The following is an 18,075-nucleotide window of genomic DNA, read 5'->3' on the forward strand; positions in this document are numbered from 1 at the left end:
GGGCCAAATTTATCCATAGCCCAAGGTTTGTCTGATTTCATTCTCATCTATCAATGAATCAAGAAATTAGGATTTCCATCTGCTCAGAAGACCATGTGTCAAATACTTGAGTTGCCACAACAGTAGACAGAAATTTTAATAGAACACTAATTATATTAAACACATTTTCTCCTTTATTAGAAATGGTACAGAATCATAAAATGTCTTGTATGGTATAAAAAAAAAGAATAATTCTAGGCAATTGTGTATACTATGGAATTGGTAACAAGGAAAAATCATTTTCACACTCAAGACTCAAACAATCACAGACCGCCACCAGGTAACATACAAAATGGTTTTGGTAGGGCAGGGGTGTAATAGGGTGTTTTTCTTGAGTCATGCTGAATGGAGGGGTGTCAATTTCTCATGAGTTTGAAATGATCTCATTCAAAACAAGTTTTACACACCAAGATAAAAATACATTCTCACATGTTATGTTTCAGGTGGAAATTCAGTATGTCGGTCAAGTCTATTTGCCATTTTTGGTATTGGCTTTAGGACCATCTTGGTTAAGTGGGTGTTTGTCAGGCATGTTTAAACCGTTATTGTTTAACAAGACCAACATTTAGGCTAATGGCACTGAACCAGAACATGGAGTTTCTTCATGGCTTCTTCATGTAATAATCTTCATATTATGAGCTGTTTGACACCATAATGACACGGTAGACTATGGAAGGCTAAATTACATCCTACTTCAAACATTTCATGTTTTACACATTGTTTCACTTATGCCTACATGGTATGCATCTTGTTTATATCAATTTGGATGTTTAGTGCTTGTACAGATGATGTTTATGGTTGTCAAACACCATTGTATGCACATGCACTGGATGTCTGAAGTCTAGTATACAGTGCCTTGCGAAAGTATTCGGCCCCCTTGAACTTTGCGACCTTTTGACACATTTCAGGCTTCAAACATAAAGATATAAAACTATTTTTTTTGTGGAGAATCAACAACAAGTGGGACACAATCATGAAGTGGAACGACATTTATTGGATATTTCAAACTTTTTTAACAAATCAAAAACTGAAAAATTGGGCGTGCAAAATTATTCAGCCCCCTTAAGTTAATACTTTGTAGCGCCACCTTTTGCTGCGATTACAGCTGTATGTCGCTTACAGCTGTATGTCGCTTGGGGTATGTCTCTATCAGTTTTGCACATCGAGAGACTGACATTTTTTCCCATTCCTCCTTGCAAAACAGCTCGAGCTCAGTGAGGTTGGATGGAGAGCATTTGTGAACAGCAGTTTTCAGTTCTTTCCACAGATTCTCAATTGGATTCAGGTCTGGACTTTGACTTGGCCATTCTAACACCTGGATATGTTTATTTTTGAACCATTCCATTGTAGATTTTGCTTTATGTTTTGGATCATTGTCTTGTTGGAAGACAAATCTCCGTCTCAGGTCTTTTGCAGACTCCATCAGGTTTTCTTCCAGAATGGTCCTGTATTTGGCTCCATCCATCTTCCCATCAATTTTAACCATCTTCCCTGTCCCTGCTCAAGAAAAGCAGGCCCAAACCATGATGCTGCCACCACCATGTTTGACAGTGGGGATGGTGTGTTCAGGGTGATGAGCTGTGTTGCGTTTTGCATTGTTGCCAAAAAGTTCAATTTTGGTTTCATCTGACCAGAGCACCTTCTTCCACATGTTTGGTGTGTCTCCCAGGTGGCTTGTGGCAAACTTTAAACAACACTTTTTATGGATATCTTTAAGAAATGGCTTTCTTCTCGCCACTCTTCCATAAAGGCCAGATTTGTGCAATATATGACTGATTGTTGTCCTATGGACAGAGTCTCCCACCTCAGCTGTAGATCTCTGCAGTTCATCCAGAGTGATCATGGGCCTCTTGGCTGCATCTCTGATCAGTCTTCTCCTTGTATGAGCTGAAAGTTTAGAGGGACGGCCAGGTCTTGGTAGATTTTCAGTGGTCTGATACTCCTTCCATTTCAATATTATCGCTTGCACAGTGCTCCTTGGGATGTTTAAAGCTTGGGAAATCTTTTTGTATCCAAATCCGGCTTTAAACTTCTTCACAACAGTATCTCGGACCTGCCTGGTGTGTTCCTTGTTCTTCATGATTCTCTCTGCGCTTTTAACGGACCTCTGAGACTATCACAGTGCAGGTGCATTTATACGGAGACTTGATTACACACAGGTGGATTGTATTTATCATCATTAGTCATTTAGGTCAACATTGGATCATTCAGAGATCCTCACTGAACTTCTGGAGAGAGTTTGCTGCACTGAAAGTAAAGGGGCTGAATAATTTTGCACGCCCAATTTTTAAGTTTTTGATTTGTTAAAAAGGTTTGAAATATCCAATAAATGTCGTTCCACTTCATGATTGTGTCCCACTTGTTGTTGATTCTTCACAAAAAAATACAGTTTTATATCTTTATGTTTGAAGCCTGAAATGTGGCAAAAGGTCGCAAAGTTCAAGGGGGCCGAATACTTTCACAAGGCACTGTATCTACATGTTTCTGTAGGCTGGGATGTTTTGCGGCCTATATGGCCAGCCGTAGTGAAGCCAGGGTGTATACAAGCCCCACTGGCTGCTCTCTGTGTGGTCCCACCCACAAGCTGGGTCTCTGGCTCTTATGAAATCATCAAAGGCAAACATCATGGCGTAGACTCCAGACCAGTTCCGCTGAGCACAGCCCAGTCCAAAACTCACCACCCCAGCCTGGATCCATGTCCCATTTCCTATGGAAGAGGGCCTCCAGAGACAGAGAACAAAAACATGTTTAGAGACTCAAAGATGTGTGTTTGCCAATGGAATTGGAATGTTTAGCTTGGTGTGTCTGGTTGTGTGTCCACAGGACGTCTACCGTCTCAGTCGTAAGACTGGATCTTCTGATACATCCTGTGACAACAAATAATCTGCTCCACGATGGGCACTGCCACTTCCTGTAGAGTTCCTTCACCCGACAGGGAGTTAGTAGTACTATGACATCCAAGATAGGATAATGAAACAATATTTCTTTAATCCAAGCAGTTGGAAGGGTACTTGGGCTAATTTGTGGTGTAACTAAGGACAGTATAACAACATCACTGTATCTCAATGTGTATATTTCCCAGTTGTCAGGTTCACATCCAGATGTTGTGGAAATTATATGATTAAATATGAAACTATTTGTGAGAAGATGAATTGCGAACTTAGCCTTCTAAATGAGAAAAAAAATCATATGTTTATCCAGTCAGTAACCACGCCCACGTGAGCACAGACATTATGCCGAACTTCACGGAACACCCCTTTTTCCAGAGTGCATAAAACCTCTCGTGAAGAATTAACATTTCACCCGGACAGCGTGAGCTGAAAGGTATAATATAGTTAGAAACTCTGAAACTTTCTCAAGTGAAGAAGATGCAGACTACACAGGAACATTCATTCTGCAGCTGTTTAAGAACTTTAGTCTAGTAAACTTGACCGAGAACCATTGGTTGGTACTCTGAAAGATCCATTCAAAGAAAATTCCCCTATCAAACGACCATTGGTACGTCTGACATATACATAATAACAGAGCCCACTGAACACGCTAAAACTATGAAAGACTTTGATCTCTGCTGGACAACAAGAGACTTTCTGTTGAATTACTCCCCGTAGATGGATTGAATGTTTTCAACATAAAGACAGCAAAGACATACACACGTAAATATGTACATTGCAATTCTTTCGAATGAGTTGCCATTCATGTGCAAGATATTCGCATTTCCATGAGCATAGTTCTCAGCTGTATGTATGTTTAATGAAGTCCTTTAACTTTTTCTCCCTCTCTTTCCTACATGCCCCTCGCATTCAGTGTTGCCAACTAATTTTCAGGGGAAGCTGCTAGAGGCAGGTCGATTTGTTGCTAAATGACGTTGTGATGTCATTGCGTGATGATGTCATTACGTATTAATGTAAAACTGCATCATTACGTAGAATACACAATAACGTTACTCAAATTGACTGGCCATCTCGGCGAAAAATATGATTTGACATTTGTTCGTTTAGATTTGTTTATCACACTTTTATTTGTAAAAGTAATATAAACACAACAGATTTTATATGATCAGATATTTTTAAACACAACACTGAATTATTGAACAATTACATTTTATTTTTAACTAGTAAACCTACACATTCTTAACAATTATAGTTTTAAGCGGTGTTTTGGTATCTAACATGCTACCTAATTGATCAACAATTGTAGGTACAAGATAATATCAAGGTATATATGCTATCTGATTGAACAAGCAACTTAACTCAAATAATGATGTGTGCGCTAGGCATCTCTCTCCAGGTTGTTGTGCTGCTTGGCTGGCTAGCTGCTCAATGGTTTCCTCCAGATTTTGCCACTGATCTCACTCACACTGAGGTGCACACTGCCACCATCAGCTGTGTGTCTCCACCAGTTCCAGAAAGTCCACTCTTTGCATACGTACTGTAAATATGATGAATCATTGATTGGCAAGGAAATCCTCTTCATCTTCATCTTCACTTCATCCAACTGCATTGTCACGGAGCTGGAACCAGCAGAAGAGGATGGAGTGGCCTTAAAGCTATATGCTGCTGTGGTGCCAAACTGCTGCAGAACTTAGCTTGGTAGTTTATGCTGGTAACAGGTATCACCGTTCCCTCTCTTTTGAATCCATCATTTGGTGTTACAAGCCTTATCGGTGTAGTCCACTAGGGACTTTTCATTGCATTATGTAGTAATCAATGTGTAAGCGATTCTGTTTGTGTATTTATGTAATTCTGTGTGATTATTTAGTTAGTAAATAAATCATTAAGCCAATTTGTAAATTGCCGATTCATCATTTATGCTTGGGTTCGTGCAAATATCCAGGAGTTTTGGGACATTCAGAATAAGACTGATAGAAGGTAACAATTAATTAATGACTGAAATGTAAGAGATCTTTATCTTTAAGAGTTCATTCGGAAAACGGTAACTCGTTAAATAAACCTTTTCTGTGGTGCCCCAAGATTGCTAATGAGTTAATTGTTACAGGATTAATTTAATCATCGTAATAATTAAGCATAGTTAATTGATTGGATATGAAATAATCACCATCACATTCATGATAGTAAAGACATGACAGTATGTGTTATGAAATGTTTATTGGATCTGTCTAGGCCAGCATTGCTCCACCTCTTCATGTTACAGTGAAACCATTCTGAAGGTGTCAGTATCTTGATTAAATCAAACAACCTAATTCACAATAAGTGAATTTAGCTGATTTAAGATTCTCACAGAACAAACATATTAAGATCTCCTTAGCCTGTGTTTCCCACAGATCTTATTTTCGGTATTTATCCAAACCCCATACAAAAATGCATTAATCTTTCCAACGAACCATGGTGGGGTTAGTGCCTATAAAATCTCTATTTCTGTCAAGTTCTGACCTTAGTTCTTTTATTCTGTCTTTGTTTAAGTATGGTCAGGGCGTGAGTTGAGTGGGTTGTCTATGTTCCTTTTTCTATGTTTTGGGGATTTCTGTGTTTGGCCTGGTATGGTTCTCAATCAGAGGCAGCTGTTTATCGTTGTCCCTGATTGAGAACCATATTTAGCTAGCCTGGTTTCACTTTTGAGTTGTGGGTGATTTGTTTCCTGTTGTAATGTTTGCTTCACATTTCAGGACTGTTTCGGTTTTCGTTTGTATCATTCAGTTTGTTATTTTGTATTCTTTAGTGTTCAGTTTAATCAACTAAAATGGACACTTACCATGCTGCACATTGGTCTGACCTCTCTTACTCCTCGTCAGAAGAAGAGGACGATCGTTACAATTTCAACTAGGAATAGATATAATATTGGCTTCCAGTTCAGAGAAAGTCAAAATAATATACAGACATTTAAGTAACTGACATATTTGTAAATGTATAAATTAATTGGGGCAATATCATCCACATAATCTTTTAAAAGAGAAATAGGTACTGGGAAATGTGATAAATGACAACACAGATCATTCATTTGTAGGCTAGTGTATAGCACTTCAGTTTAAAGATGCCCTATGCAGAAATTCCCAGTGCCTATTTCAATTTTAAAAGATTAAGGGGGATGATATTGTGCCAATTAACTAATAAATTGCCAAATAAGTCAGTTAATTAACTGTCTGCATGGTGATATTATTTTGACTTTCTCCAAACTGAAAGCCAATATTAAACCCTATTCAGACAGGACTGGTTTTACTAGAGAAGCAGTGGCGTAAAGTACTTTACAGTACTTATTAAGTAGTTTTTTTGGTTATTTGTACTTTACTATTGACGGCAACTTTTACTTGACTATATTCCTAAAGAAAAGAAAATACGTTTTACTCCATACATTTTCCCTGACACCCAAAATTCTCGTTACATTTTGACAGGAAAATGGTCCAATTCACAAACTTATCTAGAAAACATTCCTGGGTCATCCCTACTGCCTCTGATCTGTTAAATGCATTAAAACACACATTCTTTGTTTGTAAATTTTGTCTCAGTGTTGGAGTGTGCCTCTGGCTATCCTTCAATAAAAATAACATTGTGCTGGTTTGTTTATAATAAGGAATTTGAAATTATTTATACTTTTGATACATAAGTACATTTGAGCAATTCCATTTAATTTTGATACTTAAGTATATTTAAAACCATATCAAATACTTAAGACTTTTACTCAAGTAGTATTTTAATGGGTGACTTTCACATTTACTTTAGCCATTTTCTATTAAGGTATCTTTACTTTTACTCAAGTATGACAATTGAGTACTTTTTCCACCACTGTAGAGATGTTGGTTATGTAATTATTACCACAGCATATCAAATCACATAAATCAAATACAATTTTATTGGTCACATACGTGTTTATCAGATGCTATTGCGACATATGCGTTATTCCAGAACATGATTCATACAGGATTCATTTTTCCAAACTGCCCCCTGTAATTACTTTTTTTTAATTCAATTGATTCTTGATGGAAGCCTGTCTTTTTTTATTCCAGACTGAAGATATTTCAAATTCATGTGTACACGATAAAGGCTACTCTTACAACTATGCTTGGCTGCCAAATGTATAGGTGTCCCCATAAAAATACAACTGAGGAAGTGTGATCATAATCATTATTTTAGCGATCCACAGTAGACATCCTCCCTAATGAAAATGCCCCCCATCCTGCTGATGTGAACTGCTGAACAGCGCACTTGCACTTGAGATGTGTTTATGGATGAGAAAGTGAACTTGCCATTTCCAAAAAAGTTTAACTGTACATCTTCTGTGTGTTTGTTATGGTTTATGACAGTGTGCTGCATTATGTACGAATAGGTTGTCGGAATGAGTGGCACGTTATTAAATGTCAGAGTGATGTACAATGCGAATCCATGCAGACGCGCATTTTTGGACAGCTAAGATAGACATAACATTGGCTGAATTAAGTTTACATCCACCGACACCATTTCTTGCTGTGCCTGGTGAACCACCAATCCCGTGGAATAACTGGCTCGAAAGTTACCACTTTTTCTCAAAGCTAAGGACTTTTCCACAATCTCCGACAAGCGGAGGACAGCACTGTTCCTTGACTGCCTCGGTATGGAGGTACAGAGGATTTTCAGAGCGCTTGGATCGGCTCCTACATTCACCGCTGCAGTCAGCCTCCTACGGAACCACTTTGCCAGGAAACAAGGAGTGCTCTTCTGACGTTACCGGCTGTGGAAAAGACACCAAAGGCCGGTGAGTCAAATCAAAGCTACATGGCTAATCTGAGGGACTTGGCTAGCTCTTGTAACTAGGGGGCACTTCAAGATGAGATCATCAGGGATCAGCTGATAGAGGGGATGTTATGCAAAAAGACAAGGGTGAAACTGCTTTTGGGATTGGGCAATTTACAACTTTTAGCTATTAAAATAGCACTCCAGGTTGAAAGCGTCTTTTGAATGGTCTACTACAGAGTTTGTAAACGCAGAGGCGCAACGTAGAACAACTTCTTGCAAAGCAGACCAGGCTGGGGTTTGGGGTTAGAGAAGTCAATGAGAGAAGTGAAACATTCCTCCTTTAGTTGTTAGTTTTCTCAAAATCAACAGGCACAACCTAGATTCGAGCCAATGTCTTAAGTAGTTGAAGATGTTAGTACTCCAACCTCGTGAAAGTGACATTTTCGTCAGAAACAACTTTATATCAAAGGCGTGCCTTTGAGTTGACGGCCTGCACATGTGCAGTTCGGCGCAAGACGACCGTTAGACCCGGTGGCGCGTTTCTGTGCATGAGTTTAGCTAGCCAACGTTGCCATGACATCGCCTACAAGCGTGATTGGGGATTTCTATTGGAGAAGCAGTTTCTACTTATCTCCATACTGTACGGTCTTTGGCTCACTATGCTAACAGACAGCTCTGCAGCATACACTCATCCCCCAGCCATTCTCACACAGCAGCTTCAGCCCGCGCAAGTGCACTACAGCGATCACAAAGGTCACTTGGGAATAGTGAAGGTCAAGCAGCGATGTCGAGACCTCGTGTGGTGACAAGGCTTCGACCACGACATTGAAGCCCTGGTCAGGGAGTGTACTGTGTGCCTCCCCACCGCCCCTGTAGCCTCTCGCATGGCCGTCCCGCCCCTGGAAAGGACATCCATTTGGACATCTGTGGTGAGATCCATGGGAAAGCAGTCCCTCACCACCAGCGCTTCCTGGTGGGTTCTGCCCCAAGGTGGGTTCTGCCCCTCACCACGGACAAAGGGTCCCAGCTAACCTCTGCCGAGTTCTCCTCCTACCTCAGCAACAAGGGAATCAAACACATCCGCATGGCCTACTACAACCAACAAGCTAACGGAGGGGTGGAAAGTGTCTACAAAAAGCTGAAGAACGGCATCAGAGCACACCTAGTCCATGGGTGCATGTTCCAAACCGCTAGTGCGGTTCCTGAACCAAACGCTAATGCACTATAGAGCAAGCAAAAACACCACACAGGTTTCACCGGCATCTCTCATCACATCAGTCTGCCTCAGCGGTGCAACAAAATGGCCTCAATCTGGTCAGAACCCTTCCAGGTTGCTTGACAACTGGGGCCCACCACCTTTATGCCGAGCAATCGATCACGTTGGCACACCAGCCACATCAGGAAAGTCCCTGCCCCTCATGGTATGTAAATGCCCACTCATCTCTCATGGGCAAGTACAACACAGACATACAGAGAAACCACCTGATGCCCCTCCTCCACCACTACCACCCGAGCCCAAGCCTCTGTGGGCTCCCCAAGGGCCAAAGACACAAGCAGTGGTGGCTAAAGATAGGCCTGTGCGGGCACGGATTCACCCTGCTCATTTGGACGAATACATAACCTCTTTTCACACTTAGGCTCCGTTAGGCTTCTTAGCTAACACAACAGGTTAATGAACTGAACTGTTGTTTAAGGGTGTACTGTACGTCGTACTGTGCAGTTATTATGGTTTACAATGTGAAACCGTGCAGACGTGTGCTCTTCCACAGCTAAGCTAGATATAGCAGCCCTGCTTTTTTTAATCTATTGCCTACATCAACAGCTAGGGTTGAATTAAATAGGACTATGCCTAGGCACAACACTTTATTGCAGATTTAACTATAATTAATTGGAACCAAATGTAGCATATGAACAAAAGTATTCACTGTGAATGTTGATAGGGGCTTTGTCGCACTGGATAAGTGTCTGCTTAATGACTAAAATGACTTAAATGTAAATTACCCTCTCCCAACTGGCCCAGAAACCAACAACCTTGATGTGATTTGCTTGAGGTCAACTTTGCATGCCGGCTGTTTTGCATTGACAGGTTCTAGACAGGTTCAGGATTACTCCCATTACTGATCTGTAGCTTAATAGGAACAAGTAACCCCCCACTAAGTTGATCTTTCATTCACTCCTCTGTTCCTCTACAAAGCCCTTTCTCAACAATACTCCTCCCTTCAGCATCACTCCATCCTATACAAGAACTAGCCTAAATGTTCACTGTAATCACTGACGTTTTTGGCGTTGTTTAAATGTGCCCTGGGGTTAGAAAGTTGGGGTATCAACTCCATATTAATGCTCATGATTTTGGAATGAGATGTTCGGTCATGTAGTGTATGTGAAGTATTCCAGGTAACAATTTTGTATATTTCAGACAATATTTCTTAAATAGGCGATTCAACCTGGATAAACTGCTGAGACAACCCAGGTTGGATCCCCACCAATCCCACAGGCAGTAAGTAGTCTTACTTGGTGAAGCAGTGAACGGCACACAGCTCCCAGTCCCTGGTGATGAGGGAACCCCCACATACATGTCCACTGGCCCCAATCTGAATGTCCACCTGCCACGGCCATGCTCCTTCTCGAGCTGCACTTCCTCCCACAATGCGATTCCCCAGGGGAGGCTGTCCACACGCTGAATCAATCAATCACATTTATTTACAAAGCCCTTTTTACATCAGCTGATGTCACAAAGTGCTATACAGAAACCCAGCCTAAAACCCAAAACGGCAAGCAATGCAGATGTAGAAGCACGGTGGCTAGGAAAAACTCCCTAGAAAGGCAGGAGCCTAGGAAGAAATCTAGAGGAACCAGGCTCTGAGGGGTGGCCAGTCCTCTTCTGGCTGTGCCTGGTGGAGATTATAACAGTACATGGCCAAGATGTTCAAACATTCATAGATGACCAGCAGGGTCAAATAATAATAATATGGCTGTAGAGGGTGAAACAGGTCAGCACCTCAGGAGTAACTGTCAGTTGGCTTTTCATAGCCGATCATTCAGAGTTAGAGACGGCAGGTGCGGTAGAGAGAGAGAGTGTCGAAAACAGCAGTTCCGGGACAAGGTAGCACATCCGGTGAACAGGTCTGGGTTCCATAGCCGCAGGCAGAACAGTTGAAACTAGAGCAGCAGCACAACCACGTGGACTGGGGACAGCAAGGAGTCATCAGGCCAGGTACTCCTGAGGCATGGTCCTAGGGCTCAGGTTCTCAGAGAGAAAGAGAATTAGAGGGAGCATACTTAAATTCACACATGATACCAGATAAGACAGGAGAAATACTCCAGATATAACAGACTGATCCTAGCCCCCCGACTGGAGGCTGCGATAGAAGGGGTTGGGAGACACTGTGGCCCCGTCCGGCGATACCCTCGGACAGGGCCAACCAGGCAGAATATAACCCCACCCACTTTGCCAAAGCACAGCCCCCACACCACTAGAGGGATATCTTCAAAACACCAATTTACTACCATGAGACAAGGCCGAATATAGCCCACAAAGATCTCCCCCATGGCACGAACCCGAGGGGGGCGCCAACCCAGACAGGAAGATCACTTCAGTGACTCATCCCACTCAGTGACGCACCCCTCTTAGGGGGAGCATGGAAGAGCACCAGTAAGCCAGTGACTCAGCCCCTGTAACAGGGTTAATAGTTATTTTTGAGAGACCATGCTCTTACAATGGAAAGTATAGGGGCATACTGAATTCTAGCTCCCAGGTTGCAATTCCTATGGCTTCCACAGGGTGTCAGCAGTCTAACGTTGAACGAGTGGATTACTCAAATCAATGGCGCCAACTAAACAGACTTTTTGGGATATAAAGAAGGATTTTATTTAACAAAATGACACTACATGTTATAGCTGGGACTCTTTGTATGACAAATCAAAGGAAGATCTTCAAAAAGTAAGTGGATATTTAATCGCTATTTGTGAATTTATGAAACCTGTGCCGGAGGAAAAATATTTTGATGTGGGGCGCCGTCATCAAACAATCGCATGGCATGCTTTCGCTGTAAGAGCTACTGTAAATCAGACAGTGCAGTTAGATTAACAATACCTTAAGCTTTCAAACGATAAGACACTTGTATGTACCTAAATGTTTAATATCCATAATTTTTATCATTATTTATTTGAATTGCGCGCCCTCCAGCTTCACCGGGAGTTGGCCCGCAAGCGGCACGCCTAGCCCTAATTAAAGGGATACTTCGAATACCCATAGACTTACAGTCATTGTGCTAACACTGCCTTCAGAAAGTATTCAGACCCCTTTACTTTATTACACATTGTTTTTACAGCCTGAAAATAAACTGTATTAATTTAGATTTTGTGTCAATGGCCTACACAAAATACCCCATAATGTCAAAGTGGAATTATATTTTTTGAAACGTTTACAAATTAATAGAAAATTCAAAGCTGAAAAGTTTTGAGTTAATATTTCTTCAGCCCTGTCTTTTGGCAAGCCTAAATAAGTTCAGGAGTAAAAAATAAGTTGCATGGACTCTGTGTGCAATAATAGAGTTTAACATGGGTTTTGAATGACTACCTCATCTCTGTACCCAACACATACAGATAATTGTAAGGTCCCCAGTTGAGCAGTGAATGTCAAACATGGATCCAACCACAAAGACCACGGAGGTTTGCCAATGCCTCGCAAAGAAGAGCACCTATTGGTAGATAAAACATTTTTAAAAAGCAGACACTGAATATCCCTTTGAGCATGGTGAAGTTATTCATTACACTTTGTATCAATGCACCCAGTCACTACAAAATATATAGGTGTCCTTCCTAACTTAAGTTGCAGGAGAGAAAGGAAACCACTCAGCGATTTCACCATGACTTTAAAACAGTTAGCGTTTAATGGCTGTGATGTAAGAAAAATTAGGATGGATCAATAACATTGTAGTTACTCCACAATTCTAACCTAATTGACAGAGTGAAAAGAAGGAATCCTGTACAGAATAGTAATATTCCAAAACATGCATCCTGTTTGCAACAAGGCACTAAATTAAAACTGCAAAAAAGTGTAAAAGAAATGAACTTTAAGTCCTGAATACAAAGCGTTGTTTGGGGCAAATTCTACTTACAGTAGTACCACTTCATATGTTCAAGCATGGTTGTGGCTGCATAATGTTATGGGTATGTGTTACTGTAATTTAATTATGCCAATGTGCTTTCATCAATTGAAAGCCCTTAATCTATTTTATGAGAATTTGTAAGATTTCTTGTTTGCATAAAATAGACGCAGACCAGTCTTTCAATAATAGGTCATAGAATTTATTCTCGGAGCGCGCTCCCACTTAATTACGAGCAGCAGTTTATATACAGATCATGACGTCATTTCATTGCTTTAACAGAATCCCCTCCTCTCGACCGGGACAAAGTAAGGTGAAAAGTTCATTCTAACTTACTAACACACTCCCAGATAACTTTTGACCCCTCAACATTATCGATTATCACCACTGAACTGACAGTTTTAATTAACAGAAAACCTAGGAATGCACTCACTGCCTTATCTAAAAACCCCAGAGCTAAGTTTCTGTAGGGTCAACTATAGGCTAACGACCTTATCTGTTTTCACAGTCCACAACCCATTTGTTTCTTCCTAGTTGGAATGGTGTTCATTAACTAGATATAATAAAACCGAGTATAAGTTTACTTAGTTACAGTTCCATTTAAAATGATTTGTTCAGTCATATTAATCATAATTTCCTAACAGTATGCTTGTCACTGGCAAGGACTACAGAGTTTTCTTTAGGGATAATAAGAAACGGAAAAGAGCTAAGCACAGGAAAAATCAGAGGGAAACCTAGTTTAGTCTGCTTTCCAACAGACACTGAGACAAATTCACCTTTCAGCAGGACAATAACCTAAAACACAAAGCCAAATATACACTGGCGTTGCTTACCAAGACGACATTGAATGTTCCTAAGTGGTCTAGTTACACTTTCGACTTAAGTATATGGCAAGACTTGAAAATGTCTGTCTAGCTATGATCAACAGCCAATTGAAGAATTAAAAAATATATAATCACATGCAAATATAGTACAATCCAGGTGTGCAAAGCTCTTAGAGATTTAGAGACCTCGTTTCCTTGTCAATCATTGGCTCATTGGTGAAATTAGCATTATGACAATATCTTTAATTAAATCATTAAAAAACCTTTATTAATGCAATTGCAGACAGAAGTTGACAACAGGAACATAACACATGTTTCCAAGTAAGTTCTGCATCAAAGAAAAGGTCCCATGTTATTTTATTAAACCCGAAGTCCAGCCCTAGTGATGCCACTGCCTATGTCATTATCTTTTACCCATGATACAAAACCATACCTACTTAACACTACAACTCTTTTTTATATAGCTACCTAAAAGCTTTGCAGTAAAATGTCCAAGTAGATTTATAGTGGAATGTCTAACTAATCTCTTATACTCCCCTGCAGAGTTCTGTCTTCACAGTCACACATTTCTCAGACAGGTCTTATAACCCCTCCCCTTCTATTTATACAACATAAGCATAATCAATTATTATAATACATCAAACATTTGGTACAGCCCCTATCATGACTCTTAGGTGAACCCCCTTAAATTGCCAATGGTGATTCTAACATTCACACTCAGGGGTGTGAATACTTATGTAAATGAGATATTTCCAGATTTCATTTTCAATAAATTTACAAACATTTCTTAAATCATGTTTTCACTTTGTCATGAAAGGGTAGTATGAAAATGCATTTAAAAAATGATTTATTTATTTGGGCTATAACAATGGGACTGCCTAAATCTTTCTCAGATTATTACCAATCCCACAAGGTATGACTCCAAACACCCAGAAAAGGCTACTCTCCTTGATGTTATCTTCACAAATAATCCTGATAGGTATCAGTCTGGTGTTTTCTGTAATGACCTTAGCGATCACTCTTTTACAGCTCGTGTTCGTGATGGCTGCTCAGTGAAACGACCTGTCCTGATTTGTCATACACACTTGCTAAAAAACTTTCATGAGCAGGCCTTCCTTCATGAACTGGCCTCTGTAAAATGGTATAGAATCAGCTTGATCCCCTCTGTTGAAGATTGCTTGGACCTTCTTTTTTGATATTTTCAGTGGTATTGTTAACAAACACGCCTCCATAAAGAAAATTAGAATTTAAAAGGTTCAGCCCCTGGTTCAACCGTGATCTTGCAGAGTCACTCCACCTCAAGAATTGCATTTGGCAAAAGGCTCGGCGCACGCATACTCAGGCTGACTGGCTATTGTTCAGGCAAATGAGAAATAAGTGCGCTCGGACTATCCGGAAGGCCAAAGTTAGTTACTTTAAGGAGCAGTTCTCTCTCTGTGGGTCTAACCCCAAGAAGTTCTGGAAAACGGTTAATGACCTGGAGAATAAACTCTGCTCCTCAACGCTGCCCATGTCCTTTAATGTTAATGATGTGGGTGTCACTGACAAGAAGCACATGGCGGAGCTCTTTAAAAACCTCTTCGTTAAGTCAGGATTCCTATTTGACTCAGCCATGCCTCCTTGCCCATCCAACATTTCCTCATCTCCCACCCCTTCTAATGCTACTATCCCCTGCACCGCTACAAAGTTTCTCCCTACAGGCGGTCACTGAGTCCGAGGTACTAAAGGAGCTCCTTAAACTTGACCCCAAATAACATCTGGGTCAGATGGTTCAGACCCTTTCGTCTTTAAGGTTGCTGCCCCTATCATCGCCAAGCCCATCTCCAACATTTTTAACAGGCCTCTCCTTTCTGGGGAGGTTCACATTGCATGGAAGGCAGCTACAGTTCGTCCTTTATTTAAAAGGGGGAGATAAAACTGATCCGAACTGTTATAGGCCTATTTCTACTTTGCCCTGAATATCAAAAGTGTTGGAAAAACTTGTCAATAATCAACTGACTGGCTTTATGATGTCTATAGTATTATCTCGGGTATGCAATCTGGTTTCCACTCAGGTTATGGATGTGACACTGCAACCTTAAAAAGGTCCTCAATAATGTCACCATTGCCCTTGATTCTAAGCAATATTGTGCTGCTATTTTATTGACTTGGCCAAAGATTTTGATACGGTAGACCATTCAATTCTTGTGGGCCGGCTAAGGAATATTGGTGTTTCTGAGGGGTCTTTAGTTTGCTAGCTAATTCTCTCAAAGAGTGCGGTGTATAAAGTCCAAAGATTTGCTATCTCTGCCTGTCATTCAAGGGAGTACCCCAAGGCTTGATTCTAAGCCCCACACTCTTCTCAATTTACATCAACAACATAGCTCAGGCAGTAGGAAGCTCATCCATTTATATGCAGATGATATTCTAAAATACTCAGCTGGCCCCTCCCCAGATGTTGTGTTAAATCCTCTACAACAAAGCTTTCTTAGTGTTCCACAAGCTTTCACTACCCGTAACCTTGTTCATCTCCAAAACAAAGGTCATGTGGTTTGGTAAGAAGAATGCCCCACAGGTGTTATTATTAGCTCTGAGGGTTTAGAGCTTGAGGTAGTCACCTCATATAAGTACTTGGGAGTATGGCTAGACTGTCCTTCTCTCAGCACATATCAAAGCTGAAGGCTAAAAGTTAAATCTAGACTTGGTTTCCTCTATCGTAATTGCTCCGCTTTCACCCCAGCTGCCAAACTAACCCTGATTCAGATGACCATCCTACCCATGCTAGATTACTGAGACATAATTTATAGATCGGTAGGTAAGGGTGCTCTCGAGCGGCTCGATGTTCTTTACCATTCGGCCATCAGATTTGCCACCAATGCTCCGTAAAGGACACATCACTGCACTCTATACTCTTCTGTAAACTGGTAATATCTGTATACCTGTCGCAAGACCCACTGGTTGATGCTTATTTATAAAACCCTCTTCGGCCTCACTCTCCCATATCTGAGAGATCTACTGCAGCCCTCATCCTCGTCACGTTCTGTTAAAAGTCCCCAAAGCACACATCTCTGGGTCGCTCTTTTCAGTTCGCTGCAGCTAGCGACTGGAACAAGCTGCAACAAACTCAAGACTGGACAGTTTTATCTCAATCTCTTCATTCAAAGACTCAATCACATACACTCTTACTGACTGGCTGCTTTGTGTGATGTATTATTGTCTACCTTCTTGCCGTTTATGTTGTCTGTGCCCAATAATGTTTGTACCATGTTTTGTGCTGCTATCATGTTGTGTTGTTACCATGTTGTTCTCATATGTTGCTGCCTTGCTATGTTGTCTTTAGGTCTCTCTTTATGTAGTGTTGTCTCGTGTGTTTTGTCCTATATTTATATATATATATTTTTAAAGATCCTAGGCCCCCATCCCCACAGGAGGCCTTTTACCTTTTGGTAGGCCGTCATTGTAAATTTGAATTTGTTCTTAACTGACTTGCCTAGTTAAATAAATAAAAAACACAAAATGTGGAATAAGTCGAGGGGTATGAATACTTTGAGGCCAATGTAGTTAGCATTGGCTTGTAAAAATACCTCTTAACTTCCTTCATACTGGACACAGAGACATAAAAATGGTATCCACAAGTTCATCTGACTCTGGGGAAGTTGATAAAGGGCCTTGTTGTGATTTTGGCAAAGTATTCCTTTAAGGCAGTCCTGAAACAGTGCAGCTCAGCAAGTGTTTGCCTGATGACTCACCCGGACTTTAATGCTGCTGCTCTATAGATCGTTACATACATTCAGTCAATCTGAAACTGAGTTCAAAATGAGGGGCGTTGTACAAAACAAATTCATCAGCTATTGGATCGTAGAACAAATCTAACCAATAAGAGTATTAAAGTTGATAGCATCATTATATCTGTTTCTGGGACCAATCAGAATGTGCTCGCATTCCAGAAATCGTCGAGAAGGCAAATCCAGACTCATGGAGAAGAAGCGTCAGTTGGCCAGAGCGACGTGGATGAGTTGCCAGGAAAAGTAAGTGTACCGGTATTCAGGTGAGTTAGAGCAGGGGTAGAGCAAAAGCCTGCAAATTTAACACTCTGGGAAGAGTGTCGTACACCCCTGTTTTCCCATTCAATTCATTTAAAAACGTATTATCCCCATGACAATACAGACAAAGTCTTACAGGAATTTGTTGAGAAAATACCTAATGCCTCCATGTGAAAAATCTAATACCAATTGCTGTCTCTCACTTAATGTCATATTTCACTTTACACAAATGAGTAACAACTGTGCGCCATATAATACCATTGTCTTTAAAACATTTTTTTTTAAAACAATACTTACTTAAAAAAAAAAAATCATCCATGATTGTTATTACCAGTATTTTCAAAGCATAAAGTAGTCTTCATAGTAGTTGCTTCAGGTGCCTTTGCCTCCGAAGGGAAAAAAAATAACTAAGAAACAC

This window comes from Oncorhynchus kisutch, linkage group LG6 (genome assembly GCF_002021735.2).
Source record: "Oncorhynchus kisutch isolate 150728-3 linkage group LG6, Okis_V2, whole genome shotgun sequence".
NCBI lineage: Eukaryota > Metazoa > Chordata > Actinopteri > Salmoniformes > Salmonidae > Oncorhynchus > Oncorhynchus kisutch.